Here is a 26,290-nt window from a genome sequence, read left to right on the forward strand (position 1 = left end):
GAAGTAGCAAGGTGAGAGAATCATCTATTGGGGCTTGGGGTGGATAAGAGGGTTCATCATTTTGGAGAGAGGGTTCATAGTAGGAAGGTGGTTCTTCTTGGTAATGGTACGGAGATGGTGTGCATTGAGGTGGTTCTTGGTAGTAGTCATGATATGATTGTGGTAGTTCCAAAGGTTCTTGCTCATAATGGTCATAAGAATATAGTATGGGTGATTGGTCATGTGATGGATATGGATTATAAGAAGGTGTTTGGTAATGAGAGGCTTGTGAGAATGGTTGAGGTTCATGTTGAGGATAAGAGTCATAGGCATATGATGGTGGTAGTTGATTTTCGCATAAAGTTTCACCATAGCCATTGAATTGACATGCATTAGGATGGAAATTATACCTATATGCATCCAGAGGTTGTTGCCAATAGGAGTGATCAATTCCTTGAGGCTCCTCCCATCTTGAAGTGTTCCATCCTTGACACATGTTGTCATTAAAGTCCACATTTTCTACAACACAATTAGCACCAAACTCATAGCCAAAGTGAGAATTCATGATAGCAAGAGAAAATAAAAAACAAAAGCTAATAAGAAATAATCAAACAAAGTCCTAAAACTAGCAAGAACTAACAAAAACAAACATATTCACACTATTCACATATATACAATAACCAATAACATAACACCATTGCAACTCCCCGGCAACGGCACCATTTTGATGAATGGACTTTTTTGTGGCTTAGAATTTCACCAATGAAATCTCGTTGCAATATAGTTTCTAAACTAACAATAGTCCTTTCATACAAAAATTGTGTTTGTCACAAGTAACAAACCCCTAAATTTATAAACCGAAGTATTGAACCTCGGGTCGTTCTCCCTTGGGATTGCAATAGAGTGTCTTGTTATTGGTTATGGAGCTATGTTTGGGGTTTTGAGGTTTTAAATATGAAAAGTAAATGGCAAAGAAAATAAACTAGCAACTAGAAAGCTCTTGGAAAGGTTATGAGAATTAGAAGTCCTATCCTAGTTATCCTCCTCAATTGTGACCACAATTATCCATTGCTACCACTTAGTTAACCTCTAAGCATGGAGGAAAGTCAAGTGGATGAATTAACTTGATTCCACAAGTCCTAGCCAACTCCCAAGGGAAAGACTAGCATTAGTGGTATCCAAATCAATCAGCAACTTCTAATTATCAATCAACAAAGGAATTAGATAACTCAAGTGTCACTAATTACTCTACCAAAGCCAAGAGGAATAAAATCTATACTAAAATCCAATTAAGCATTTCATCAAACACTTGGAAGGCATAAAAGAAAAGCAAAGTAAATTGATAACAAAAATGAAATCTAACAACTACTTATTGCAAGGAATTAATAACAACAATCAAAGGAAACAAGATCTACATGAATTACCTCAAATTGCATTAAAAGAAAATAGAATGAACAAGAGTAGATCTACAAACAAAATAGAAGAAAGAAATAACAACAATAGAAGAATGATGAATGTAACAACATAGAATTGAAAGGTAGAAGAAGAGGAAAGCATGAATTGAAACCTAGATCTAAATTATTGAACTAAACCTAATCCTAATTCTAATCCTAGAGAGAAGTGAGAGCTTCTCTCTCTAAAAACTAAAACTAAACTATCCTAATGTGTGTTGTGATAGATCCCCCATCTCCCCTCAATCCTTGGTCCTTTTGAGTGTTTTTGGCGCCAAAGTTGACTTGGATTGGACCCTGCAGGCCTTTAGAATTTGCTGGCCATGATTTCATTAAAAAAATCATAAATCAACACCAACGCGTACGCGCACAGCATGTGTACGCGTCCCTGGGCAATTTCGCAACGTGCGCGTAAGCGCCTGGTGCACGCGCGCGTCCATCTCCGAATTCAACTCTTTGGCTTTTCATGATCTTCTCCACTTGCATGCTTCCTTCCTTGCTCCCTTGATCCATTCCTAGCCCTTTCCAACCTGAGATTACTACCAAACACATCAAGACATCTTATGGAATCAAGGAGAAAGTAAAGTTATCTAATCAAAGGCCAAAAAGTATGCTTTTTACACTTAAGCACAAATAAGGGAGAGATCGCAAAATCATGCTAAATCATTGGCTAAATGTGAGAAAAGGTTAGCAAAATACTCTAAATCCAACACAAGATAAACCCTGAAAACGGGGTTTATCAGTACCCCAATCAGAATTCCAGTCCTTTTTAGAGGCCTACCACTCTTCTGATAGTGGAGGATATTTTGGCCCTCAAAGAACAGCTAGAAAAATTTTAGACTGTGGATTCTTGTGGCCTACTCTTTTTAAAGATGCTACTGCCTTTTGTAAATCTTGTCCCCCATGCCAAAGGTTTGGGAATATATCCAAGAGAGATGAGATGCCCCAACAGATTATGCTATTCTGTAAAATTTTTTATGTTTGGGGCATTGACTTCATGGGTCCATTTCCAAACTCAAGTGGTTACCTTTATATACTGTTAGCTGTAGATTATGTTTCTAAATGGGTGGAAGCCATTCCTACCCGTACTGATGATGCTAACACTGTTGTCTCCTTTGTTAGAAACCATATTATCTGTCGCTTTGGATCACCACGAGCAATCGTGAGTGATCAAGGCACTCACTTTTGTAACAGGAGATTAGCAGAATTACTGAAGAAGCAAGGGATAGTTCACAAAGTGGCAACAGCATACCATCCCCAGACCAATGGACAAGCAGAGGTGTCTAACAGAGAAATAAAGTGCATTCTGGAGAAGATAGTAAAGCCTCGTAGGAAGGACTAGAGCACCAAACTTGTTGATGCGCTCTTGGCGTATAGGACAGTGTACAAGACTCCCATTGGGATGAGTCCCTTCCGCTTGGTATACGGAAAGGCTTGTCACCTTCTCATGGAGGTGGAACACAAGGCTTTCTGGGCTGTGCGGGAATGCAACATGGGATTTGAGAAAGCTGGTGCTGAAAGGAAGCTGCAACTGGCAGAACTGGAGACCCTTCGACTCGAAGCATATGACAATTTCAGACTATACAAAGAGAAGGTGAAGGCTATGCATGACAAGCATATCAAGAGGAGAGAGTTCAGACCAGGGGATCTAGTTCTCCTTTATAACTCAAGGCTGAGGCTCATGCCAAGCAAGCTGAGATCAAGGTGGGAAGGACCCTACAGAGTAGAGAAGGCAGAGCCATATGGAGTCTTCCACCTGAGTCATCCTTCAAGTTCTAATTTCATCAAGGTCAATAGACATCGCTTAAAGCTTTATCATAGTGAGAAGATGAAGGAAAATAAAGAGCTAGAGGTCTTCCTCTTGGAGGACCCACCAACAGAAGCCGAATGAGCTTGAAGACCGTCCAACATAAGGACGTAAAAGCAAAGTGCTAGGTGGGAGACAACCACCATGGTATGATTCTTCCCTTTTTATTTTCAGTCTTATTTTATTTTATTTTCTTTTTTATTAGCATTCATCCATAATTTCTGCATATTCATCTGCATGCTGCATTTTGCATTCTGCATAAAATAAACCGCACGATGCGCAAGTGTCGCTGACGCATCCACGTCATATGTGTGTGCGAGGTAAATAGAAAGTAAACAGAGAGTTGCGCGGGAGCAGGGCTGGAAGCGTGCTGTAGGCATAAACAAGCCCACGCGTACGCGTCCCTCACACGTATGCGTGACCCTGCAAATCGGCGTAAATGGGTGTATGGCCAGAGAGTTATGATGGTGTCGGGCTGGAACTGTGCTGGAAGCACAAATCCTATCACGCGTACACGTCCCTGATGCGCACGCGTCGTTTTCCCATCCAGGCCATGGACGCGCACGCATCATAAGCAATTTTGGCATATGTGCGTATCTGAACAGAGAGTTATGCGTGCACGCGGCTGCCCTCGCGCTAATTGCACAACCCATGTCATGCATATGCGTCCCTGACGCGTACGCGTCGCCTGAAATTTGCGCGCCCCACGTGTACATGTCTTGCACGCGTACGCGTCACATGCAACGCACAACTAAAACACCTCAGCGCCTGATTTCAAATCTTCCACCCCTCCAATCCTAATTCAATCCTAATTATCCCTTCTTTCTTCTTTCTTTCTTCTTATTCTTTCTTACTCTCTATTACCTTCTTCTTCCCTTCTTCATCCTTTTCATCCAGGTTCTTTTCTTATCCCCCTTTTACCCTTTCATTATTACTTTAATTTATGTTTCCTTCTTCTTTATTTTTCTTTTAATTTCATTATCTATGGTTTCTTTTTCTTTCTTCTTCCATGCATTTTTATGTTGGTATTAGAAATTTAAATGGGTGATTGTTTTCTTCTATATTTCACTTGTGGATATATTAGGGGAGTGATTTGACAATTAATACCAATTTTTGGGTTGCTTGCATGTTGGATTTCATACTTTCCTTAACATATTTTACATGCAAACCAAGTGTTTGTGAAAAGTCCGTATGGCATTGTGAATTCTCAATTATTCTATTCTTCTACTCTACTGCCTGTTTTTACAAAACCCTTGCAATCTTTTATTAATTAATTATAATTGTCAATACAAATGTGATTGTTAGTTTGTTACATTGGATAATCAAATTAAGCTCTTAATGCTTGATCTATGTTACTCATGCCTTTGCCGGCATGCTAATAAACATCTTGCATCTAATTGTCTTAATTTATCATGCTATATTTCCATTTATGTCCTAATTACATGGAATCACGACCATGTGTTTACGACATTCTTCTTTATCTTGGCATTGATTATCCCCTGTATTTTCCTCCTCCCGGTTCTAGCTATTTGATTTCATGTTCCTTTCTTCTCCCCCTTTTCAGGATAGCCACCAGGGAGGGTAAAGAGAAAGCCTCTAACAAACCACCGATGAGGAGAGGAACAAAAAGGGCACGAGCTGTGGAACCATCCTCAACATCAGTCAAACCGACAACAAAGTGGGTCAAGAGGATCATCAAGGTTGATGAAACCGAGAAAGCTTTTCCAGCAAGGGACACTGCGCGGTTCACTAACTGCTACTGTGAGCAGATGTTTCCCATCCAGGCTGAGCGGAACTACAACAATGAGCACCTACTCATCCTCCCTACCCACATTGTTGATTTGTAGAGCCCCGCATTGAGCGCAGACAATGGAGATTCTTACGGAGACAGCCACGGCAGGTCAGCCTTTCATGGGTAGTTAAATTCTACTCCAATTTTCACATCCCAGCCCTGCAGTCTATCTATGTTCATCAAAAACAAGTCCCTATATCCGAACAGGCCATTCAGCGGGCCTTAGATCTCCTCCCTGCCCCAGAAGGATCGGACGCATACCAAGAAGCCTCTGTCAAGCGCCAGACATACCAATTCAACTGGGACGATGTCCTCATAGTTATAGCACAAAAAATGATAGCAGGTGGATCTATGGATACCATCGATCTCAACCTAAGGGCATATTAGCTTCAGCACTTACCCTGGAGGCTCGAGTGTGGGCACAGACCATGTCCCACTATGTCTTTTCGACCACTCACGAGTCCTCCTTCACTGCAGATATGGCTGTTCTCCTCCGGTGTATCCTTACAGACCAGCCTCTCAACTTACCAAGACACCTCCGGCACGCCATGGGACACATACAGATTGCGGACAACCTACCCTTTCCCGCCTTGGTTTCAGATCTAGCCTTGACAGCCGAAATCTCCTACAGAGCTGGGGACACCAAAACCATAATTCCGCGGGATGATCAGATTGTCCCCAACAGGAAGTACATCAGACCCCCAACAGTCACTACCAGCCAGACCGCAGACCCGGCCGGAGATATTCCTTCTCCTTCCACATCACAAGCACCTTCAACAAATCAGCTGCTCCTACAGATACTTCAGAGGTTGGACCGGCTTGACCGGCAGGCAAAGCGAATGGAGCACCGTAACAAGTGCCAATTTACATACCTCAAGGAGCTGATTATTGCCAACCACCCACCTGAAGAAGAACCCGACACTCCGGACTCCACCTCACCTACCAGCACCGGGAGCCATGACAACTCCGACTGTGGAAATGCTGTTACCAGCCCCCTTTGTGCCTAACTGATGGCACCGAGGATGGTGCCAAGCTTTAAGTGTGGGGAGGTCGGTCAGTACCTGACTTCCGGAGGTAATCTCTCCCTTAACACCAACATTTTAGATAGAATAGATTGCATGATAATAATTGTTTGCATGTATGTTTGCTTGGTTAAAGTAATAAATTTCTTTTCAAGACTCTATTTTATAATATTTCACTAATTTAAATTGAAAAATGTGTGTTAAACTTGTTTGAAGATTGTAAATTGGAACATGATTTATAGCTAAGAACACACAACCTGTGAGGTTTTGAGCTTAACTATATGGTTACATTATTTAGCCATAAAATTTTATTCTTGTGTGTTTTCTTCTCTATAATTGTAATCTATGGTTTGTTCCACTCTATATGTCCAATTTTTAAGGTATTTATATGCATGCATATAATTGAGGTCATCATTTGTTATTAACTCACTTATCCCAAATAGCCTACCCCTTCAATTACCTTTGTTAGCCACCTTGAGCCTTTTAATCCCCATTTGTTCTATATTTTACCACATCACTAGCCTTAAGCGGAAAAATAATTAATTACCCCAATTGAATCTTTGGTTAGCTTAAGATAGAGATTGTGTATCAACTAAGTGTGGGAAAACTGTGGGGACATGGGTTAATAGGAAATGTGTTATGATAAAATATTAGGAATTTGGGTACCTACTCATGTGAGACCAAAAAAATTGAAAATCATGTGCATTGATATGTTATGTTTACTTTTATATTTAAAAAAAATGCAAAAATATTCAATAAATAAATAAATAAATAAGGGGACAAAATTACCCCAATGTTAAGCTAATGAAAAAAAATCAATGCATATGTGATACAAATTAAAAGAAAAGTTGATACATGAGTATGATATGCAAAAATGGGAATTTTGGGTAGCTAGTCATGATTTTAGAAGTATACAGAGTGTGTGTATGTTTAGGTGAGAACTTAGGTTAGTCAAGGATTCAATTTATAGCTCACTTAGCCATACATGCATCCTCCCCCTTTACCTTAGCTCCATTACAACCTTGAAAAGACCTCATGATGTTTGTATTGGTATATTAAATAATTATTGATTGATTAGATGAAGAACAAAGTTTAGAAAGCATGACTAGAGAAGACTAGAGTGGATTACCCTATACACTTGAGTGATTAGAGTGCACATACACTACCAACAAGGGTTCAATGCTTGATTCTATGTTCCCTGCTTTCATGAGCTATCTTCTTGCAAGTCTACTTGTCTTTACTGTATGATTTTAATTAGTGATATCTGATTTATATTTGTCTTGAAGAACTTATTTACCTTTAACCAAGTAGACAGAATCATATTAGCATATAGTTGCATTCATATATAGGTTGCATTTCATGAGTCTTACTTTTCCCTATTTATTCTTTTGATCTCCTTGAGCTTAGCATGAGGACATGCTAATGTTTAAGTGTGGGGAGTTTGATAAACCAGTATCTTATGGTTTATCTTTTGCTCAATTGAGTGGTTTCATCAAGTCTTTGCACACTTATTCATACAAATTACATGGTTTTACAATTCCTTCCTAGTTTTGTTCTATGGTTAAAAACTTACTTATTAAACCTTTAATTTGTGTATTTTAATCCCTCTTTATACCATTCGATGCCGTGATATGTGTGTTCAGTGTTTTCAGGCTTTATAGGGCAGGAATGGCTTAGAAGATGGAGAGGAAACTTGCAAAAATGGAAGGAGTACAAGAAATAAAGGAGACAATCAGCGACGAGCGACGCGCACGCATGGCTCATGCGTGCGCGTGAATTGGAGTTCGCACAACGACGCGTGCGCGTGCCTGACGTGTACGCGTGACAAGGAAAATTTCCAAACGACGCGCACACGTAACTGACGCGTACGCGTGACATGCGCGATCTGCAGAAATTGCAGAAAATGCTAGGGGCGTGATAAACCCATATTTTATGATATATTTTGTGCCTAATTTAAGTGATTTATTCAATCCTTCATTCACTTATTCATATAAATTGCATGGTTTTACTTTCCCTTCCTTATTATGTTATGTATGTGAAAAACATGTTTCCTATGCTTTAAAAGTAATTATTTTAATTACCCTTTATTTCCATTCGATGCCGTGATTCGTGTGTTGAGTAGTTTCAGATCTTCTAAGGCAGGAATGACTTAAAGGATGGAAAGGAAACATACAAAAATGGAAGGAAAGCACAAAATGGAGTTTTTGAAGAAACTGGCAGCGACGCGATCGCATGGACGACGTGATCGCATGGCAGCGCGAAATGGCAGTGACGCGACCGCGTGACTGACGTGGACACATGATTGAAGCGACCGCGTGGCAAGGAAAAATCCAATTGACGCGACCGCGTGACCCACGTGGACGCGTGACAGAGGCCACGCACCAGAAATTACAGAAAACGCATCCATAAGGCACAGATCAGAGGTTATGAAGTGAGGGAATGCATCCATTCAAAGGAGAGTCTCCAATTAGTCACTTTTCATGATTTAGATTTAGTTTTGAGAGAGGTTCTCTCCTCTCTCTTTAGGATTAGGATTTAGATTTAGGATTTAATTCGCTTTCAGGATTATCTCTTTTTTATCAGGTTCAACATTCCTTTTTATTTATCTTCTCAATTTAATTTATGAATTCTTCTATGTTACAGATTACTCTTTGAATTAATGTTATTTGAGGTATTTCAATTTAAGATTGCTTTTTTTTATTTATATTACTGTTGCTTCCAATCTGAAGACATTTTTATTCTAGTAGATTTACTTTTTCCCTTTTTGGTCTTGGTTAAGAAATCAGTAACTCAGGAGTTATCAAACTCAACAAGATTGATAATTGTTATCTTTGCTAATTGAATTGAACTTCAATAATCCCAATCTTTTCTTAGGGATTAACTAGGATTTGAAGATCAAACTAATTAGTCACTTGACTTTTCTTTACTTTAAGTAAAGGCTAACTAAGTGGAATTAAGATTAAATATTCATCATCATTGATAAGGATAACTAGGATAGGACTTCTAATTTCTCATACCTTGCCAAAAGTTTATTTTACAGTTATTTATTTATTTTACAGTCATTTACTTATTTTAATTTCAATTTAAATTACTTGTTCCTTATCTTCAAAACCCCGATTTACAATCTCCATAACCAATAATAAGAACATACTTCCCTGCAGTTCCTTGAGAAGACGACCCGAGGTTAAAATACTTTGGTTATCAATTTTTAAGGGGTTTGTTACTTGTGACAACCAAAACGTTTGTAAGAAAGGTTGATTGCTTGGTTTAGTAACTATACTTGCAACGAGAGTTTACTATAACTTCTAAACCATCAATCTTCAGTTCTTTCAAAATGGCGTCGTTGCCGGGGAACTGCAATCGTGTGCCTTATTATTGGTTATTGTAAATATTTTTTTTACTTGTTTATTTATCTTTATTTTTCTCTTTTTATTTCCATTAGCTACTATGAATCCTCACCCCTCTCGCTTTGAGTTTGGTTCTAATATTGTTGAAAGGAGTGAAAGTTATAACAGGAACATGCATCAAGGTCAGAGCAATCAAAGATGGATGGAGCCAAGAGGATCTGATCAACCCTTTAGGCAACAACACCCTCCAAGATATCATGGACAAAGACCATTCAACAATGCATACCAAGCAAATAGACATGGTGGACAACCTTGTGGTTACCAACAAGCCCCACCCTGTGCTTATAGGCCATCCTCTCAACATAACTTTGCACCACCACACTCACAAGCTCCTTTTCACCATTCACTACCGTATGATCCTCATCTACCCAAATTCTAATCCAATTACTCCGAAACACCACCACTTCCCCATGTACCACGTCCAAATCTATCACCCCAAGAATCAGAGGTTCGCCTCAAGGAAACAGTAGATCAACTTCAAATAACCCTTCATCAACTAGAGCAAGCAGTAAATCTATTATCTTCTAGACGTTCGAACATTCAAGGGCCTCCCAGAGCCCCATGTGGACAATCTAATAAAGAGCGTAGCATGAAGGAGATACTAAAAACTCCAATGGACAAGACAGAGCATGACTTCATATTAGAAAGTAGAGAAAGCTGTCATTATGAAAGAAGAGGAGTTGGTTGAAGACTTAGGAGACGCTGAACTTCCATGGGAATCTGAAGTTGTGGAGAATTCTGTTAAGAACGTTACAATTGATGCTAAGGAGGATAGTGCATAACTTCCACAGTAATTCTTTTATGAAGAACTAGACGGAATAATCCAAGAAGCAAGTTTCCTTGATGATGATAATCTCAAGTCAAGTTCTCCCAGCGATGAACTTGCATCAGCAAGTGAATTCTCTGAGATCGAAGAATCTTCCCCAAGTGAATACGAAGATGATGCGGAGGTAGATTTCTCTCAACCTCCCGTTTATGACTCAAGTGACGAGGAAGACATTGAAAGCTTTGATCAAGACATGGATGCAATTGAAGAAGTCTGCAAGGAAGTGAAGAAATTCACCGAAGAGAACAAGGGAGTAGAACTTACAGAACCACTGGAAACACCTATCCCAAGGCCATTACCACCCAATACAAGCTTCAAATGGGTACAATCCTTAACCTTTAGCTTTACTTTCCCACTTGAATATGGTTTACTTGAAACAGATGGCCAGCTTAGAGCTCTCTGCGGCTTTAAGAGTAAGAGGAAAATGGCTCGCACTCAGACTTGGTGCACAAGGTTCAATAAGGTTCCACGCTTCAATTCGAAGTGCACGGATTGGCATCATGATCAATCGAATGGATCTCGGAAAACGTTTGGTCATCTTGGTGAAAATCTAATTTCTAAACCGCCCGGATGGAAAAATATAGATCAAGATGAAGGCAGATTTAAAAGCAAGGTTTGGGATCCTGGAATCTGTTCTGACATTCATCACCCCGGGAGCCTGAGAATTTGTTTGAAGCTGCTCAGAAGCTTTACATGCCTAGTTTGGGACCCCAGAGGCTATTGGCATTCCAAGCATTGGTGGAGATTTCTGGATGAATTTAAGCATAAGCCGCCATAACAGGAAGCTCATCCAATGTCCAACTTAAGGACTTTAACTAAAAGTGCTAGGTGGGAGACAACCCACTATGGTATGGTCGTTCCTTTTTCAGTTTTATTTCGTGTTATTTATTTTTATTATCCTTTTCAATTGAACCTGAATATTATTCATTCGCATTGCATACTGCATAATTGCATACCTGCATAAAAAAAAGAGAAGAAAAGGTGCACGACGCGACTGCATCACTCATGCGATCGCGTCAGTTGCGAAAAACACTCCCCACGCGTCTGCGTCATTCACGCGGCCGCGTGATCTAGAGATCGGCGTAAATCCCCAACATCCAGAGAGTTAGGCTGGAATCATGCGGCCATTGTGCGTTTCGCACAAAATGACCCACGCGATCGCGTCACTTGCACAACACCAATCCCACGCGACAGCGTGAGCGACGCGATCGCGTCACCTGGATTGCACAACACCCCAAAGAAGACAGAGAGTTGCGCTGAAATGACACTGGAATTGTGCGTTTAGCACAATTTCCAGCGACGCGGTCGCATGCCTCATGCGACGCGGTCGCATGCCTCATGCGACGCGGTCGCATGCCTCATGCGACCACGTCGTTCCCTCTTTTACCCATTCCATGCGATCGCGCCACCCACGCGGTCGCGTCAACCCTCATTTCACCCCAGCCACGCGACTGCGTGCCCCATGCGATCGCGTGGATTTAAATTTACTAACCCCCCAGTCACGCGAACCCTACCCATCCCCCATTACCTTTCCAAACCCCCTGCCTCCGAACAGCCCTCACCGCCGCCGTGCCACCCTCAACCGCCGCGTCATCCGCCACCACCACCATCCCCCAGCCACCTCTCTGCCCCACCTTCTTTCCTACGCCTTCCAGGTTCCGCCGAACGCCACCCTTCTATCAATTCGTAGTTAATTACATATTTTTCTATTTATCTTTATAATTAGGCTAGTTAGATATGCATGTTGTAGTGGATTCTAGGTTGTTAGGTAGCCTAGTATGTGGTTAGTAGATTTAGGCCTGATTAATTGCGTTGTTCGTGTTTCTTGCTTTATTAATTTCGCAATTCTGATGTTGCTGTGATGTTAGTATTGTTCATATGCTGTAAATTCTTGTTTCATGCTGCTCTTTACACTGCTTTTTCATGTTCATAGTCCTCATATGTAATTGCAGCTATCTTTTTAATTCATATGAACTATTCTGATTGCTGATTATTTTCCGGGAACATCCAATTTTAGCCAGAATGCTGCCCAATTTTCTGTAAACTATTTTCTTTCCATTTATGTCTTGGTTTTGGCACTTTGAACTCTGCTTTACTCTGCTTTTACCAAACCAATTCATGAATGCCAGTGCACGCTTTCTTATTCTTTTCAATTTCCTGGTTTATAAGATGCATCTTGGATGATTCAATTCCACTTTTTTGCTATTTCCATATGAATCATCCTTACCTTCCTTGTTTGAATATGAGTTATTTGTTGCTTTAATTTGTGAATTTTCGTTACTTAGGGAATGATCATCATGCCACTTAATCTAATCCACTTTTTACTAACTCACTAATTTTAACTTCCTAAACTCTTTTTCATTCCTAACCAACCTAACTTTCAACATATATCTTCTTGTTTTTTTTTTTACTATTCTCTTTCACTTTCTAACCAAGGCATGATGATAATTTTTTCTAACTAACATAAATTCTATTACATTTTGGATTGTGGATTTCTCTTCTCAGTTTTCTAACTCCTATACAATCCTTAATGCACATTTACGTAACTCATTTTTCTACTGCTCCTTTGCCATTATGTGCTTCTTTTGATTAATTGCCTACCTGTTTTTCTATTTTTATTATATCCTGGTTTTCCATTTTTTAGGATGTCTAACACCCAAAGAAAGGGAAAAGGAAAGGCAACAACTGGCAAACGGAAAAGAGGTGAATCCTCCATGTCCATCCTGGACATCATGCATGATGACTCCTGGCGGGAGAAACACTTTACCCTGCAGGAGAAGGCTGACCAGCTACTACCTGCTACTGATCCCATTAAGTTTGCAAACTGATACTGCGAGCTGAAGTATCCGGTGTTTGCAACCTCCAGGAACCTATACCTGGAGAGGACTCTGAAGATCCCAGAAGAACTCCAATAATACACCTCTGATCAGATCAAACAAAGAGGCTGGTTCTTCCTGGAGAGAAACCTGACTGAGGTCAATGCATCTTGGGTAAGGGAATTTTACTGCAATTACTTCAAAACTTTCCTAGATGCAGTAAACCTAAGAGGGAAGCAGATACTGGTCACTGAAGAGGCCATAGAGGATGTTCTGAAGCTCCTGCCTAAATCCGATCAGCCAGATGGTTATCAACAGGCTGAGGAGGACATGCGCTTCATGAAGTTTGATTGGGATGCAGTCAAGACCAGGATAGCCCTTGACCTGACCGTTCCATGGATCATGGGTCAGAACACCACCATGCCAAAGGAAATTAAGCAGATCTACTTGAACGATGAGGCTCGGCTATGGCATCAGATCCTAAGCAACTTTATTATGCCGAGTACTCACGAGACGGAGCTACCTGCCGCTATGATCACCCTCCTATGGTGTGTGATGGAGGGTAAGGACCTGTACCTGCCACGCTTCATTCGGTACTACATGGCCAGGGTCCACGTCTGAGGCACTCTCCCCTTTCCATATCTGATTACACAGCTTGGCCATAGAGCTGACGTGCCTTGGGAGGATGCTGATGAAAAGCCACCTGCTGCAGAATGCAAGAAAATTATACCTCACAGCAGGAACTTTCTGGCTTTGGGATACAGACCTCCATTCCTCACTCCTACTGATGAGACAGCCACACCATCTGCCGGCCCATCTTTTTCTACAGCTACCCCTGCTACCACCAATGCACCTCCACCTACCTCAGAGCCAGTTTATCACTTAGTGCACCGCCTGTTTTGGCAGCTAGACCAGATGGAGCACCGCAACTGGTGGCGATACGAGAGATCTTAGCATCGCAGCAGGTGAAGCTATCAGCACCTGAAGCTGATGATCCGTTCTGGCAGCGACATCCCCTCTGAGCCTGACACCCCATCCGAGCCATCTGAGGAGGAGGCGGATGACCACGAGGCAGAGACCCATCCACATAGAGAGGCTGCGCAGGCAGGCACAGAGCAGGCTGCCTCACAGCAGGAGGCCCCGCCTCAGATTCAGGCTGCAGACCCAGAGATCCCTATTCAGTCAGCACCTCCTCTGCAGCAGGCAGATCCTCAGACCACCACCACAGAGACTCCAGCTACCCACCCTTCCAGTGATGACACCCCTTCACACCCTGCTTGAGTGAGCATCAAGGACGATGCTTCATTTTAAGTATGGGGAGGTCGCCATCTCTAGCGTATTTTTTGGTGAACCACTATAGACTCTTTTTATTTTATTTTGCTATTTTTCTGTATTTTTCTCTTTTATTTTTATTTTTATTTTTATTTTCTCAGTACTTATATATTGCTATTTTCATGTATTTTTACTCTATTTCTGCATTTTGCACCTTAGTTCATATTTTAGCCATTTAGTTTAGTTGCAATTCTAACTTATTAGTTATAGAAAATGTGGATTGATTAGTATAGTTTACCCTTTTTAGCATAAGATAACTTAGTTTAAATTAAAAATATAAAAAGGACGTAAACTAGAGACTTGAACAGAATAAAAACAATCCACACACCTTGTATATATAGCATTGCATGTTAGTTAGTTAACAACATTTCATCAAGGAGAAACACTAAAACTTTAGAGCCACCTTAAGAATTACATTGAGAATAATGGAAACTCTTAACTTTTACTTGCATGACATATATAACTGATATATGATTTTTGAGTTAGAGAACACACAGCCTGTGAGTTTTGAGCTTAATTGTATGGTTACATTTAAACCATAATATTTTATTCCTGTGTGTTCCGCCCTTCTTTTATTCTGATGTTCTTTACTTTGTTTTAACTATATGTCCGATTATAGAATATAGATACATACCAAGAAAGTGATTGAGGCTATTGTTTGATTCTAGCTCACAATTCCCAAATTAGCCTACCTTTTACATCACCCTTGTTAGCCACCTTGAGCCTTTAATTCCCCTCTTATTTTATAACCACATTACTAGCCTTAAGCAGAAAAACAAAATAAAAATCCCAAGTTGAATCCTTGGTTAGCTTAAGATAGAAATTGTGTATTGTGTAAGTGTGGGAACCTTATGGGAACATGGATGATAAAAACAAAGGATAAAAAGTTAAAAAGAAAAAATAATTCAAAATAAAAATTTTGGGAAGCATGCTCATGTGACATCAAAATAATTGAATTACCATGTGCATTAAAAAAAAGTTTCAGTATTTGAATAAAGGGGATACAAAAGAACTCCCCAAATGCGAGATAAAGCAAATGCACATAGGACAAAATTAAAACTAATGCATGAGCATGTAACATAAAAAGTGGGAAAAATATGAGAAAATAGGTAAAGAAGCTTTGCTTTACAAAATATATATGTTAGGTGAGATCTTAGACTAATCAAGGATTCACTTAATTAGCTCACTTAGCCTTATACATATACCCTTACCTTTACCTTGGCCCCATTACAACCTTAATTGAAGACCTCATGATTTTTGTATGCCTATATTCTATAATTGTTGATTGGTTAGATGAAGAACAAAGTTATAGAAAATAAGAATAAAAAGAAGAATAGAGTGATTAACCCAATAAACACTAAGTGACTAGAGAGTAAACACAAAATCCAGTGAGGGTTCAATAGCTCATCAACATATATCTGTGCTTAAATTATTAATTGTCTTGCAAGTTTGTAAAATATTTTTCTTTCCCATCTCAATTGTAAAAGTGCTTTATCATTATCTAATGTTTGGCTATGCATATATGATTCCTTGAGAATGTGAATTAATTTGACTACTTGTAAGTTTTATATACAAGTGAATAAAAATTTGAATTACATGATTCATTTAGGTAGTTGCATTTAGAATAGATTGCATTGCATGAGATTCCACCACTTCAACCTTACCTTACTCTTTATCTTGGATTTAGCATGAGGACATGCTATTATTTAAGTGTGGGGAGGTTGATAAACACATATTTTATGATATATTTTGTACCTAATTTAAGTGATTTATTCAATCCTTCACTCACTCATTCATATAAATTGCATGGTTTTACTTTTCCTTCCTTATTATGTGATGTATGTGAAAAACATGTTTCCTATGCTTTAAAAGTAATTATTTTAATTACCCTTTATTTCCATTCGATGCCGTGATTCGTGTGTTGAGTAGTTTCAGATCTTCTAAGGCAGGAATGACTTAAAGGAAGGAAAGGAAACATACAAAAATAGAAGGAAAGCACAAAATGGAGTTTTTGAAGAAACTGGCAGTGATGCGATCACATGGACGACGCGATCGCATGCCAGCGCGAAATGGCAGTGACGCGACCGCGTGACTGACGCGAACGCGTGCCATAAGTGAAACGCATATGACACGGACGCCTGATTGAAGCGACCGCGTGGTAAGGAAAACTCCAATTGATGCAACCGCGTGACCCACACGGACGCGTGACAGAGGCCACGCACTAGAAATTACAGAAAACGCTCCCAGCGATTTCTGAAGCCCTTTTTGGCCCAAATCCAAGTCCAGAAGGCACAGATCAGAGGTTATGAAGTGAAAGAATGCATCCATTCAAAGGAGAGTCTCCAATTAGTCACTTTTCATGATTTAGATTTAGTTTTGAGAGAGGTTCTCTCCTCTCTCTTTAGGATTAGGATTTAGATTTAGGAATTTATTCGCTTTCAAGATTATCTCTTTTTTATCAGGTTCAACATTCCTTTTTATTTATCTTCTCAATTTAATTTATGAATTCTTCTATGTTACAGATTACTCTTTGAATTAATGTTATTTGAGGTATTTTAGTTTATGATTGCTTTCTTTTATTTATATTACTGTTGCTTCCAATCTGAAGACATTTTTATTCTAGTAGATTTACTTTTTCCCTTTTTGGTCTTGGTTAAGAAATCAGTAACTCAGGAGTTATCAAACTCAACAAGATTGATAATTGTTATCTTTGCTAATTGAATTGAACTTCAATAATCCCAATCTTTCCTTAGGGATTAACTAGGATTTGAAGATCAAACTAATTAGTCACTTGACTTTTCTTTACTTTAAGTAAAGGCTAACTAAGTGGAATTAAGATTCAATCTTCATCATCATTGATAAGGATAACTAAGATAGGACTTCTAATTTCTCATACCTTGCCAAAAGTTTATTTTACAGTTATTTATTTATTTTACAATCATTTACTTATTTTAATTACAATTTAAATTACTTGTTCCTTATCTTCAAAACCCCGATTTACAATCTCCATAACCAATAATAAGAACATACTTCCCTGTAGTTCCTTGAGAAGACGACCCGAGGTTTAAATACTTCGGTTATTAATTTTTAAGGAGTTTGTTACTTGTGACAACCAAAATGTTTGTAAGAAAGGTTGATTGCTTGGTTTAGTAACTATACTTGCAACGAGAGTTTACTATAACTTCTAAACCATCAATCTTCAGTTCTTTCAGGGCGATTTTGGGCCGAGTTTGGACCCAATTTTTGGCCCATAAACACAGACTAGAGCCAGGGGACGAGCAGAGACTCAACACACATTTTCATTAGCATAGTTTTAGTTTTATTTTTTTTTTAATCTTGGAGAGAAATTACTCTTTCTCTAGGTTTTCTACACATTCGTAGTTTTATAGTTTATGCTTTTGCCTTGGATATTGAGAATAGTCATTACCTCCGTTGAAGTTGCTATTATTCTAGTTTATTTTCTTATTCCTTTACTCTTTTGATTACTCATTAATCCTGTTCAGATATGTATGTTGCATTTTGGGATTTATTAATGCAAATAACCATTTTTACTTTTAGTTAATTTTTTGTTATTGTTTATCATGTCTTCCTTTTATTCCCTTTTTAATTCTGTGCAAGTAGTTTTCATGTCAATGGAGTAGACTCTCAACTTGACTTGGGGGTTGATTAAAAGGAGACTCTTGAGTTAGAATGCTCAAGTGATTAGTTAAATTGGAAATTGTTGGCTAATTCTCTATTTACTAACACTAGTCCTTCCCAAGGGAGAGGATTAGGATTTGCGAATAAGAGTTAGCTCAATCACTTGACTTTCCTTTATTTAGTAAGGGTTAACTAAGTGAAAATAACAACCTCTTGACACTACACTTGAAAAAATCCAACAAGGATAGAACTTCCAATTAATCATACCCCCGGTCAAGGCTTTTTTTTATTCCAAATACATAAATCTCTTTTAATTTGCATTTCTTTAATTCACAATCCTTTATATTCCTGTCTTTCAACTCTCAAAATTTCTCAGAAAACTCTTGATTAATAAAATAGCACTCTTTTGTCAACTCCTTGGGAGACGACCTGGCATTCATACTCCCAGTATTTTATTCTAATTTTGTGACAACCCTTCTAAATTGATAAGCGGATTTTAGTTGGTTAAGAAATGTACTTACAACGTATTTCTTATATTAATTTCTTAATCGGCCAATTTCATCCCGCCTCAGAAATTCAATTGCTAAGAAATATCTTGGAAAGGATTGAGAGTCAAGGTAACCTATCCTAGTCATTGACCACAAACATATGATGATTATGAAGAGTTAATCCTACTTAGTCAACCCTAACATCGAGGATAAGTCAAATAGGCATAATTGATTTCAATCCACAAGTCCTAGCCAACTCTATTAATGGAAGACTTAGAGTTAGTGGAAACCAAATCAACTAACTACTCTAATATATCAATCAAGAATGGACATCAATGACCCAAGGTCACCAAAGTCCTCAATTCCAAGCCAAGAGTGAGGAAAAACTAAGCAAAAACTAAGCCAAGTATTTTTATCAAACACTTGGTGTGCATGAAAGTAAAATCATATTAAATTACAATAAAAATAAAATCTAAAGCTACCAAAAGCAAGAAAATAATAATAACAACTGAATTAAATAACAATAAACAAAGAAACATTAAACTGCATTAATAGAAATTCAAATTAACAAAGGTTCATTACAATGAAATAACCAATAAAAAAGAAATAACAAGTAAAACTAAATGAAATAAGAAGCTAGAAGAAGAAATAGTAAAGAAACTAAATCAAGACAAGAATTAAAGCATCAAATTAAGAGAAAATTAACTAAACCTAACCTAATTCTAGAGAGAAGGGAGAGCTTCTCTCTCTAGAAAACTAAGACAAAAACATGGAAAAATCTAAACGTAATTGCTCCCCCCTTGCCTCCACTTGAATTAGGGTTAAAATAGCTTCAGAAATGAGTTGGATTGGGTTTTTGAGGCCCAAAATTCGTTGCCAGCGAATTGCATTAATGAGGTCACGTGCTGGGACCTGTGCGTACGCATAGACGTGTGCATACGCACATTTTCTATTTTTCCATTTGTGCGTACGCACATAAGGTTGTGCGCACGCATACTTGCTGACTCTCTCTTGTGCATGCGCACACTTGCTGAAAAGCTCCAAACTCCATTTCTTCATGGTTTCTCCACTTTTGCATGCTTTTTTCCTCACTTCTTAAATCTATATTAGCCTTGTAAACCTGAAAGCACTCAACAAACACATCAAGGCATCAATTGGAATTAAAGCGGATAAAATTTAGCAAATAAGGGCCTAAAATGCATGTTTTCACTTTTGAGCACAATTTATGGAGAGTTTACAAAACCAAGCTATTTCATTGAATAAATGCAAGGAAAGTTGATGAAATCCACCCAATTAGATCAAATAAACATCATGAAATGTGAATTCATCACATCCCCACACTTAAACAATAGCATGTCCTCATGCTATACTCAAGAAAGAAACAAGGGGTATTACATTTATTCAATGCAAGTAAACCAGTTACATGCAATCTATCTAGATGAATGCAACAATTTAGTTAAAATAAATCAAATTCCAAGAATACATATATAAACATAAGGGCTAAAGCAATCCAATCAAATCCACAATTGAATTGAGTTCTAGAAGAGAATTCATAAACTTGCAAGATAGGGGATAATCAAAGGTGAAAACATGTAATTGAGCAATTGAACCCCTCATCGGATGTGTATTAACTCTATTCACTCAAGTGTTTAGGGTCAATTCACTCAATTCTCTTGTAATCAATCTTTCTAAGATTTTTTTCATTTAACAATCAACAATCATTTAATGTATGCACACAAGTATCATGAAGGCTTTTCCATAGGTTGTAATGGGGTAAGGGTCAAGGTAAGAAATCTTTGACTAGTCTAATCTCTCACCAAACACATATAACAACCTATATGACTCAAAGAAAATCTAACTACCCATTCCTCACTTTTCTTACACACTCATGCATTCTCTTTTTAATCACAACTCACATGCATTGTTATTATTAATTTACTTTGGGGCATTTTGTCCCATTTTTATTATTTTCTTTTTCTCTTTTTCTTTTTCTTCTTTTTTTTTTTTTCAATACAAAATATATACAAGAGTGTCAATGCATATGGTTTAAGTATTTAATATATGAGCATGTACCCAATTTCTAAAATTCTCAATGAAAATACACTTTTATTTCAACCAATGTTCCCAAGCTTCCCCATACTTATATGATGCACACTCTCACTATCCTAAGCTAATCAAAGATCTAAATAAGGGACATTTATTATTTTTCACTTAGGGGGTAGTGATGTGCTAAAATTAAGAAATAAAAGGCGTTTAAAATAGGCTCAAAGTTGACTAACAATGGCGGATAAAAGGTAGGCTATTTGGGTAAGCGAGCTAATTCAAATGAAAGCCTCAATCATATAAATGCATATATACATTAAATAATGGACATAAAGAATCAAACAAATCAAATATTGTAATCATAAAAAGAGAATAATACACACAAGAATGAAAATAGTGGTTATATGATGAAACCACACAATGAGGCTCAAAACTCACATGCTTATGTGTTCTTAACTCAAAAACATGTTCCACAATATATTTCAAGCAAGTTTCAATAAAACAAATACCAACTCAAATTAATTTGGATGTTAATGCCCTATATAATGGAAAGTTTTCTTGGAATATTTTATTCTTTTAACTAAGCTTATTATGTATATGAACGAAGATGCAATAAACTAGAAAAAATGCAATTAAAGCTCTAAAATATATACAAACTAAGAAAAATAAATTGTGCAAGTGTTTCGAATTAGAATTTGTCACCTAAGATTGCCGATCGGTGATGACCTCCCCACACTTAAGGGTTTGCACTGTCCGCAGTGCATCAAAGATGAGCAAGGGAGTATGGCGACTTCGGATTGTCACCTTCAGCTGGTGGATCAATTGGCTACTGCATGCTCTTTCTCCTGCTTCCCTTGTTGCTTATGGTGACTCATCCATGAAAAAAAATAGAAAATAGGATAATAAGATGAGTGAAGGCAAAAGCAATTAAGGGAGCATATATTGTTAGAATGGGGTGATATTCACTAAAATGAGTGAGTGAATTAGTTTGTGCCATGAAGGAAACAAGTGTGTGTATTCTAAGTTGCGCGATTTAGAACATACACACTAGTTTAGGAAGCTATGTCACAATTACACAAAAGAAACATGCACTTCACTCATTCTAGTGTGCTTACATTGAAATACTTTAAAACAAATAAGTAATGAAGAAGCTCAAGAGCATTCAAGTAAGAATCAAGAAATTGTGAAATGGACAATCGAGAAAAGTTTGTTTGCAACACCTAAATGACATGAAGTGGAAAACATGGCAAGCATAATCCACAAAGCTTAAAAAAGCTCAAAAAATGACATTAGGGAAGCTTATGATCCAATTTTACAATTTCTTAATTTCAATGCATCAACTAGGTGATTTAAATAAAAATCAATCATAACAAGTATCACCTAACAAAAAAAAGCATCAAGTAAAAACAAATTGCCTAATGATAGATAATGAAATCAAATTACATGGTGGCCAAAACATGCAATTTATAAATCCAACAAGATTTATGAAGGCAATGTCATAAGTACTTGGTATGTGCAAATATTCAACATTCAAAACTCAATACCAAGCAACAAAGTATGACCTCAATGAAGATACTCAACAATAAATAGCAATAATAATATCAATAATTCAGCAGCAAAATCTCAACAGAATCAACCAATCAACTCAATCATCCAACACTTAGCACCAAAATAGAAAATTAAACTAACTAACAAACTAAACACTAACTAACTAACTAACTAAAAGTAGAGTATGTAGAGAAGAGAGCTAAAGCAAGAGAAGAGAGAGGGGAAAGAGAAAAGAAGAGAAGAAATGGAGATAAGATAAGAAAAGTAGGGTGGTGTGAAAACAGGGTTGTGCGCACACACACAGGGTCGTGCGCATGCACAAAAAGTGTAAAATGGGAGTCTGTGCACGCACAAGAGTGTGTGAGCGCTCTGGATAGAAGGTGAAATTTGACTTGTGCGTACGCACACATGTGTACGTACGTACACTAGGTTTTTTTTTTTAAGGTGAGCTGTGAGCGCGCACAAAGTTGTGCGGGCGTACAGATGGGAAAAAGGGTTGGGAGTACATGCACAGCTGGCGCGAGCGTCCTGGACAGAAGGGGTGATAAGGAGTGTGCATGCACACAAGACTGTGCGCACGCACAGAAAGCTATCTTTTTTTTATTAAGAAAATGAAACGTCTAAATTTAACGCCTGATTCGCCATCTGTGCGTACGCACACAGGTCCGAGCACACGCACAGAGCGCAAAATACAAAGGGGCGCCCACACACAAGGCGTGCGAGCGCTCCCAGCAGGGGCTGTGCAAAGGGGTGTGCGTACGCACAGCCGAGTGCGTGCGCACAGGTGCAGAAATTGGAGTATGTGTGCGTACGCACAGGGGTGTGCGCGCGCACAGGCTCTGTTTTTTTCAAAAATTTTTAGAGCTCTAAGGCACTAAACTTGAGCTCAACAAAAAGGTTTCAACCCCAAAATATCCAAGTATCCAACATTGCACAACTACATTATCTAAACTAAGATTTAACCTAACTAAGCTTGAAATTAAACTAAACATAAGCTATCTACAAGAAACAAAATGCAATAAATTAAAACTATATACAGAGAGAGGGTTAGAAAGGCATTACCATGGTGGGGTGTCTCTCACCTAGCACTTTTATTTATTATCTTTAAGTTAGACAATTGGGAGAGCCCTTGCTATGGTGGCTTATTTTTGAATTCTTCCTTGAATCCCCACCAATGTTTGCATCTCCAATAGCCTCTGAGATCCTAAATCTCGCGCACCCGATCTTCTTGTTGATCCATGTGATTCCATCTAGGTGGCAAGCATCTAAAACTCTCACTCAAGCATTCAAACATCGTCCAAGATCTACTTACTTGAGAAAAGCAAAACTTCAAAGATTCAACTTCTATGAACCTAGGATCATGTTTCCAACCACTACCTAATTTTCCATTACTTTCCAATCCACAAATATTCCTAAGTTGACTATCATTTTCAATCAAACCATTTTCAAGTTGAATAGTGAAGCTCAAGGTTAAGGATGTTACCGACTTAAATGAAGGAGCTGATAGTACTTCTTGTATGATCTCCACCTCTTGACAAGCTTGAGACAAGCTTTCTCAAGCTTGTTTCCTTATTCAAATTCTTCAAATTTTTCATCCACTTCTTCTAGTTCCTTGAATTCAACCTTCTCCACTTGCAACTCATGCTTCAATTCCTCTTCGTTCCCTTGTAGTTCTAAGCTCTCCTCCAATCCACATGCTTCAATTTGAGTTGGTTTTTCACTTTCATTCATGGAGGTGCTTGAATTGTGGAAGAGTGTAGTGAGGCTAAGTGGGATATGGCTCCGGCTAAGGTAGCCATGATGTTGTCTTGCCTCTTTTGGTACTCTTCTTACTCTTGAAGGAAGAATTGGAATGCTTCCTCCGATGAAGGTTGTGGGGAAAAAGAAAGTTCATCATGTGGGAGATGGTCCTCATATGTTGAAGGTGGTTAGTATTTATGAGAGTATTGAGATGGTGTAGATTATTAGTGTTGGAATTGTGGTGGTTCTAAGTGTGGTTCATAAGGTTGTTCATGAGGTACATAAGGTTGATGGTATGGTGGGTAAAGGTTAGGTTCATGTGGAGGTGTTTGGTAATAGTGTGATGTGGCTTATGAGTAAGGTTGATCATAGTGTTGAGGGTTTAATTGGTATTGGTATGCATCAAGAGGTAGATAGTAGCTATGAGAATATGGAGGAGGTTCTTGCCAAGAGGTTTGCCTAGAAACATATGGCTCCTCACTCAATTGATCCCACAATCCATGATGCAATCCATCATTGAAGTTCTCACTTCCTACAACATCATAACAACCAAACTCCAAGCCAAAGGGGTGAAAATTCATAGAGAAAAGAGGAAATAAAAACAAAAGCTACTAAGAGAAACTAAAACAAACTCCTAACAACTAACAAATTCAAGCAACTAATCAATGAAAAATAAGCTATTCACAATATGGACATATGCACAATAGCCAACAATAAGCACACATTGCGACTCCCCGGCAACGGCGCCAAAAACTTGATGTGATAATTATTGTCGGTTTAGAATTAATCAAAATAAGAATCACTTCCTTAATAGCATAGTCCAAACCAACAATGAACTCTCACAATCAAAGTTTAAAATAAAGAATTGTCACAATCCAAAACAAATATAAATCGGGAATTTGAATTTCCGGGTCGTCCTCCCTAGGAGTTGCAAATGAAGTACTCAATTATTGGCTATGAGGGAATGGGGTCGATGGCAAGGGGCATGTAATGTAAATAGAAAGGAATTAAAGAAGCATGCAATAACTAAATATCAAAAGCGATTAAATTCAAGCCAATTAATCAAAGAAAAAGGAAATTCAATTGCTAAGAAACCTCGTGGCAAGGATTGAGAGTCAAGATAACATATCCTAGTAATTGACCACAAATATATGATGATTATGAAGAGTTAATCCTACTTAGCCAACCCTAACATCGAGGATAAGTCAAATAGGCATAATTGATTTCAATCCACAAGTCCTAGCCAACTCTATTAATGGAAGACTTAGAGTTAGTGGAAACCAAATTAACTAACTACTCTGATATATCAATCAAGAATAGACATCAATGACTCAAGGTCACCAAAGTCCTCAATTCCAAGCCAAGAGTGAGGAAAAACTAAGCCAAGCATTTTTATCAAACACTTGGTGTGCATGAAAGTAAAATCATATTAAATTGCAATAAAAATAAAATCTAAAGCTACCAAAAGCAAGAAAATAATAATAACAACTGAATTAAATAACAATAAACAAAGAAACATTAAATTGCATTAATAGAAATTCAAATTAACAAAGGTTCATTACAATGAAATAACCAAATAAAAGAAATAACAAGTAAAACTAAAAGAAATAAGAAGGTAGAAGAAGAAATAATAAAGAAACTAAATCAAGACAAGAATTAAAGCATCAAACTAAGAGAAAATTAACTAAACCTAACCTAATTCTAAAGAGAAGGGGGAGCTTCTCTCTCTAGAAAACTAAGACAAAAACATGGAAAAATCTAAACCTAATTGCCCCCCCCCCCCCCTTGCCTCCACTTGAATTAGGGTTGAAATAGCTTCAGAAATGAGTTGGATTGGGTTTTTGAGGCCCAAAATTCGCTGCCAGCAAATTGCATTAATGAGGTCACATGCTGGGACCTGTGTGTATGCACAGACGTATTCGTACGCACACTTTCTATTTTCCACTTGTGCGTACGCACGCATACTTGTGCGTGCGCACACTTGCTGAAAAGCTCCCAACTTTATTTCTTCATGGTTTCTCCACTTTTGCATACTTTTTTCTTCACTTCTTCAATCCATATTAGTCTTGTAAACCTGAAAGCACCAACAAATACATCAAGGCATCAAATGGAATTAAAGTGGATAAAATTTAGCAAATAAGGGCCTAAAAAGCATGTTTTCACTTTTGAGCACAATTTATGGAGAATTTACAAAACCAAGCTATTTTATTGAATAAATGAAAGAAAATTTGATGAAATCCACCCAATTAGAGCAAATAAACATCATGAAATGTGGATTCATCAGGCAACCCTGAGCAGTTCTAGCGAGCTCCAACAGCGGCAGCAGCGACAGCAACGATGCTGCTCTCTCTCTGTGGTCGCATCTTTGTCTTTCTCTCTTTCTCTCTCCCGTGAGCTCTT

This window comes from Arachis ipaensis, chromosome B09 (assembly GCF_000816755.2).
Source record: "Arachis ipaensis cultivar K30076 chromosome B09, Araip1.1, whole genome shotgun sequence".
Taxonomy (NCBI): domain Eukaryota; kingdom Viridiplantae; phylum Streptophyta; class Magnoliopsida; order Fabales; family Fabaceae; genus Arachis; species Arachis ipaensis.